The sequence below is a fragment of the Pyrus communis genome, chromosome 10 (genome assembly GCF_041283825.1).
Source record: "Pyrus communis isolate YQ-2024b chromosome 10, ASM4128382v1, whole genome shotgun sequence".
NCBI classification, from domain to species: Eukaryota; Viridiplantae; Streptophyta; class Magnoliopsida; order Rosales; family Rosaceae; genus Pyrus; species Pyrus communis.
Genome location: NC_142574.1, coordinates 22,646,790 through 22,654,034, shown reverse-complemented (window position 1 = coordinate 22,654,034; position 7,245 = coordinate 22,646,790). Strand labels below are relative to the sequence as shown.

Genomic DNA, 7,245 nt, shown 5'->3' with positions numbered 1-7,245 from the left:
AACAAAGTTGAGTGGGTCAGCAAAACGTACGCATTCAAAACCTTCTTTTCTCTTTGAATATACTAACCCCTCGCCGTAAAACAAATATAGTTTCCCAGAAAATAAACATATATACGTATGTATAGATATGTCAATCATGCTCCATGATATGCCATTTATGCTCACAATATGTCATTCATGCTCACAATATGCCATTCATGCTTGAGAATATGCCACAACAGAATCTCATAATCAAATATAAATACTCAAGCATAATTCACATCAATAACATATAATCTGGCAGCCGGGAGTCACCTAACGTGACATGTACCGCTGCATATAGAGCTCCACGCTCAACTCAATCACTGAATCTGCACACGAGTCGGAACCACCTAACGTGGTCTGCACGACAAGCTGGGTGTAATATATATGTATGCTCTAGTGCTACGATCACGTGAAGCTGGCGATAAATCGCGGGTCACCTACAAGTCGGAACCACCTAATGTGATCTCTACGACAGGCTTGCACCTAACTTGGATCCAAGACGAGCATGCGGTGCTGGTGAACATACACGTGAAGGCTGTGCCCTGGCCCTGGACGGGAGCACTAACACCGGGGGTGCAGATTATGAGCTCTCTAACATCTCAAACTACTACTGAAATACAAACAGGAATACCACTTACCTGGCACTTACCTGTGCGTCCACAGCACCAAATACACATATATAAATGTATGCCACTACTAATGCATGTGATGGTAGTATTTCAATCGTAGCTTACCTGGGCCTCCTCAGCACCATGCAACAGTATGCATAATTATGGTAATGCACATATTAAAATATGATGCATATATGACAGGATATTTAATTCGTATTTCTTTTAAAATACGTTTCTGGGAAATACGTCAAGCATACGTATATATATATATATACTGAAAAATAACTGCCCACTCACAGATCACATCGACGTCTCATAGGTCCCTGAGCCTCCCCTAGCTTGGTTACATTCTTGCTCTGTATAATTTTCACCTATACAAAAAGTAACCAAATTGACGTTATTTAACGCGCATACACCAAACATTCGTCCATAACTTTCTCATACGTTGCTCAATTTGGGTGTATGAATATACCACGGTGATCTACACGACGTCACGAACGCGTGACAATTTTCAGAACTCAATTTGGAGCTCTCACGCGCCCCCACGCGCCCTGTTCACGCGCTGCCCACGCGCGCGTCTTCTTCCTCGCGTCGCCGGACTGGTTTCGCCGGAAATAGTGTTTTGCCGGAATTTCTGGGTAAATTTCAAACTGTCATAACTTCTTCATTTCTTAACCATTTTCGACGTACTATATATCAAAATGAAGGTATTGACGAGACGAACACATCTATACCTGCCTTGACCCCTAACTCGCCGTGGTTTCGCCGGAAAACCCCTCGAAAGCTCCGGCCAACTTTGACCACGATGATCCCGACGTCCAAACTTCTCCAACGAAGTACTCCGAGGCTCCTTGGGACCTCACTAAGACATCTATGAGCTTCAAAATCCCAAAAACAAGCTAGATTAAATTCGCATGAACAGTGTTCAAAACGGATTACCTCGAATCGACGCGAAAACGAAGGATTTCTCACCTGAAAATGGTATGATTGTACTCGTACGAGCTTCACGAGTTCGATGGTGTCCTTAGTTTCTTCGATCCATCGAGTTTTGGGTGATTTGTGTGTTGTCCGTACGTTTTTGAAGGAAGAAGAAGAAGAAATAGGAGTACGGGAGAGAGAGAGAGAAGAGACAGAAAATAGACAAAGGGTGAGGGAATCCCGGGAGAGAAAGAGAGTGTATGAGTGTGTGTGTGGTCCTACAACACCACACAACACAAAACTACACGTAAAGTAACGAACTAGGGGGTAAAATTGTAATTTCAAATGTACGTTTCGATATTTCCGGGACGGGATGTCACAACCTACCCTCCTTAATAGAATTTCGTCCCGAAATTCAAAACAACCAAATATAACCCCTAGTGATCGAAGAACAATCTAGGATACAAATCCCTCATTCGTTCTTCTGTCTCCCATGTAGCTTCCTCGACTGAAGGATTCCTCCACAAATTCTTTACCAATTACACTGTCTTAATTCTCAATACATTCTTTTTCCAATCCAAAGTCGTCCTTGGTTCCTCAACCAGTCTAATCCGGATTAATTCTCAATAGTTGCACCAGAACTCCATGTGACGAATCTGCCACCTAGTGACAACGCATCGAAATATAATACATTATGCACCTTAGCCAATTCTGAAGACATCACCACTTGTATGCAACTTCATCGATTCCTTTAGTATTCAAAAACGGTCTGATGTGTTTAAGACTTATTTTGTCTCCTTTCCAAATCTCACTATTTCTTTTCGTGATGAAATTTCTAAAAATGTTGAATCATGAAACACATCATGCTCTTACAATAACTCTGGAAGTAATTCAAGCAACTTCACCTACTCTTCGATGATCACATAAAGTCCGAGATACTTAGGACTTAATTTGCTTTCCTTTCCAAGCCGTATCATACTTTTCTAAAGTGAAAACTTCAAAATTATAAGATCATCTACGTTAAACACTCGATTAGTGACATGTTCAACTATTAATCTCTTTTGCCATTCCTGGCTACTCTCAGGTTAAACTAAATCACCTGAATACTTTGAGAAGACTCATCCATAGTTTCAGGCCTACCAAAACTCTTTCGTGATCGAATCTTCTCTATCCAGAAGTATTTCTTCCACAAATCAACAAAAATCGACACATTTCATGGTCCTTATGGCGTTACTTTGGAAACTGTGCAACCAACATACTTAAGAAATTCAGCAGTTCCGTAACCCAAATCTTTTTTCCATAAAACATATAAGTACTGTTGCACTGTGGTTGTTACTCAACACTGAAGTAAATGTACTAACTTGGTACATTGATCAACTATCACTTCAAGTTCAATCATAACCATCCTATTCTCGAACTCAGCAATCTTTCTTTTTCCCTTCTTTCTTTGCCTTGGTTAATTCTTAATCCTCTTCGTTAACCATTTGAGTCTTGAGTACGACCTTACTAAAAAGACTTAACTTGAAAATTAACAATTACAACTTCTTCTCAAACTTCCATTCTCAACTTTACTTCAGTTGATTTCCAATCCACAAGAAGACAATCTTGGCAAGCGTGCCAGACATCAACTCTTACCACCGTCTTTTCACCAAGTGCATCAGCTAGAACAATTTTACGATCACCCTGGTCGTACAATCATGTTCATTAAACAATTCAATCCACCTTCGCTGCCTTATATCAAAATTCTTCCAAGTAATGGATATTGGAGACTTTTTGGATTTGTAAAAATCTTGCATTCTTACCAAATATAATGTCTTCATAACTTCACAGCAAGAATGGTAATCATGACTTCCAAATCACTAGTAGGGTAATTCATTTCATGAGGTTCCTTTTGTCGTGAAACGTATGTAATCACCCTAACATTTGCATCAACATGCATCCCATACCATTCAAGAAACATCACTAAAAATTTATGATTACCACTAATCTCTGGGAATACTAAAATACGTGCATGAGTGAGGAATACTTCAACTGTTGAAACCTTTACTCACAATTTCCTTCCCACTCATACATAACCTCTTTTCTCAACAATCTCGTCAATGACAAAGCAATGACTGAAAAATCTTTCACGAACCGTCCATGATAGCTTGTTAAGCTAGGATAACTCCAAATCCCAATCACGATTCGTGGTTGTTCTAAATTCTCAATTTCTGCTACCTTTTAAGAATTCACTTGAATACCTGAAGCAGATATAATATATCTCAAAAATGCTACTTAATTCATCCAACATTGGCATTTGCTAAACTTAGCATACAATCAACGTTCCCTCGATCTTTGCAATACCAATTTAAGATGTTTAGCATACTTTGCTCTAGTCTTATCAATCTTTTCAGTAGCAACAATAACAAATCGGTCTAGATATCATTGGAATACTTTATTCATCAAATTCATAAAGTAGTAGATGCATTCGTCACTCCGAATGGCATCACCAAAACTTGAAATGACCTTAACGAGTCCTGAAAGTTATCATAAGGGCATCCTCACCGATAATCTTCAACTAATAATATCCAGACCTCAAATCAAACTTAGAAAATATACAACCACCTAGAAGCTGATCAAACAACCATCAATGTGAGGTTACGAATAACGGTTTTCAATTGTTACTCGATTCAACTGCTTATAATCAAAGCACAGCCTTAACGTCCATTTTCTTTCTCACCAATAAACTGAGGTTCTCCCAACGTAATGTACTAGGTTGAATAAAAACCTTTATCAACCAATTTCCAATTCTCTTAGTTCAAAAGGCAACATTCTATGATATATGGTTTGTACCTGGAGACAAATCCATAGTGAACTCTACATCTTTAACTGGTAGCCATCCAGGTAAATTCTCAGGGAAAACGTCAGGTAAATGTTTGACTACTCCCACTTCTTCCACGCTACTAGAAGTGACATCACTTAGCACCACATGATATAAATATCCTTGGCAGCCTTTTGATAATAATCTCTTTGCTCTCACAGCATAATTAACGGTCTGCCTCACTTCACTTTGCATACTTACAAAAGTAATCTCTAGTCATCCAGACCGATGGAAAATAACATATAATCCATTCAACATTCGGCTATAAACATAGCTCATACTTTTTCATTCTAATCAACTCAGCCCTCGGCTGCATATATGGCTCATAATCAACTCGTCATATCATGTATATAACATAATATGCTCTAGAATAACATCGAAATCTACAATCTAATGGAACAAAAGTAGCTAGCAACAATACATACTCTATTAATACTGAGCACTCTGAATAAGTACAATACTAACATAGGATAACCTATCGGTTTACTTGCTTAACGAATCCACGAATAAGTTATTAATATTACGGTCTGCAGCCCGCAATACTGATAATTCATCGTTGTCTCGATAAGTAAGCAACAACTCTCGAGGGTGTAATATTACTATTTTGCCACTCATCGGGAAATACATACACACGTCTCAACTGCGTTTAAATACTACTTTCAAGGCAATAACAATAATAACGTAAAATTTCTACATTATTAACAAATAGACTCTAGCTAAGTCATTAAGAATAATTATCGTACTCCTAATCAAATCCAAATAATTCTGAGTATCTTGCAGTGATGTGTGGTTAACACATCCCTGGGCTTGTTGTTGTCTCCCACAACCTCTATTAGTGTAAATACTTCGCTCGTGTACACCACGGCCTAACTGACCATAATTAATAGATCCAGGAACTTGCTGGATCGACGCCAGTTATGGCAAAGAAAACTGCTAGGGCTTCTGTTGGTTTTGGACAAAATTTGCAGTTCTATGTCCCATCTATCCACTTGTAAAACGTCCACTGCTTTCTCGCCTACATTCTCAAAGGTGTCCATTATTGTACCTACAGCCCAAGGGTACATTTCTTTTACCAAAATCACCTTGTCTCTGAGATCTGGGATTACCAATACATCTATCACTTCGCTTCTGGTCAATGGCATTAAAACCTTTGCCAAAAGAACTAAAATTAGCTTCATTTCTTTTGAAGCTCTGAATCTTTCTATATTCTTGATATGACGAATCATTAACTTTATCGTCCTCTTTTGATTCCCATTCTTTTATCATTCTTCTTTACTCTCGCTGAACATGTTCTCAGAGTCCTTAAGGCTCAACAACATCTTGTATACTCCTGGTAAGAATTACAATGGATAGTGGTCACCCAAAATACCATTGCCTTATGCCACCCAGCCTAAAACAATATAACACTTCAATCAAAATAGCGGCAATATTCGAATGGGACAAGGCAAGTCTGAGAACTTTTTATAATACTCATTGATCGTCAGCTTTCCTTGTCTCACATTTGCAAACTCTTGCTTTCTACCATCATAAGATGCCAAAGGAAATAATTCTTTTCTTTAAACAAGTCCTTAAACAATTCTCAATCGGCTGTTTCCTTTGGTGACAACGAATTATACTCCTGTTTCCACCAGGATACAAGTTCCTAACTCAAACCAGGTAGTCGTCTCAACCCTTCTGTCAAAAGGAAGATTCCTTTGACTTGCATAATCCAAAACGTCTTTTCCAAATGATTAAGCCATCGCTTTGCTCCCTTAGGTCCATCATTTCATAAGGTGATTCAAATTCAACTCATAACCCATCTTAAAATGTCCATTTTTGATAATATACTGAATCACCAAAATAATAGTTTCCCCTAACAGCTAAATCAGGGAGACTAAATTCCTCTAACTACGTGGTTTGCTACGAGGCGGTGTAGTTCTGACAGAATTCACTAGAACTTCTCAAGATGTCCAAGATTGAAACTAGGCTCTGATACCAACTTGACACACCCCGTCCCGAAGGAGGGCATGCTGGCCGTCACGTGAGAATGACGTAACCATTTACACAGTACGGAAGCTTTAAAGATACAATTTCTAAGATAAAACACCCAAAGGTGAGTCCTAATTTTTGGCCATTCTGTCAGAACACCGTTGAATTTCCTCGTAGTCACCACACCTTTTCAATTCTTGAACCTGGAGGGGCGCAAAACAAAGTTGAGTGGGTCAGCAAAACGTACGCATTCAAAACCTTCTTTTCTCTTTGAATATACTAACCCCTCGCCGTAAAACAAATATAGTTTCCCAGAAAATAAACATATATACGTATGTATAGATATGTCAATCATGCTCCATGATATGCCATTTATGCTCACAATATGTCATTCATGCTCACAATATGCCATTCATGCTTGAGAATATGCCACAACAGAATCTCATAATCAAATATAAATACTCAAGCATAATTCACATCAATAACATATAATCTGGCAGCCGGGAGTCACCTAACGTGACATGTACCGCTGCATATAGAGCTCCACGCTCAACTCAATCACTGAATCTGCACACGAGTCGGAACCACCTAACGTGGTCTGCACGACAAGCTGGGTGTAATATATATGTATGCTCTAGTGCTACGATCACGTGAAGCTGGCGATAAATCGCGGGTCACCTACAAGTCGGAACCACCTAATGTGATCTCTACGACAGGCTTGCACCTAACTTGGATCCAAGACGAGCATGCGGTGCTGGTGAACATACACGTGAAGGCTGTGCCCTGGCCCTGGACGGGAGCACTAACACCGGGGGTGCAGATTATGAGCTCTCTAACATCTCAAACTACTACTGAAATACAAAC

General features: G+C 39.2%; 1 long non-coding RNA gene across 1 annotated transcript; it reads right to left on the bottom strand.

Annotated features, from left to right (window-relative positions):
- Positions 1-932: 932 nt before the first annotated feature.
- On the bottom strand, positions 933-1,815 carry LOC148693736 (uncharacterized). The gene is made up of 4 exons (XR_015952674.1): positions 1,608-1,815; positions 1,370-1,513; positions 1,108-1,269; positions 933-1,006 (listed from the first exon to the last, which is right to left on the bottom strand). It is a non-coding gene; the product is annotated as an uncharacterized LOC148693736 (long non-coding RNA).
- Between the last annotated feature and the right edge of the window lie 5,430 nt (positions 1,816-7,245).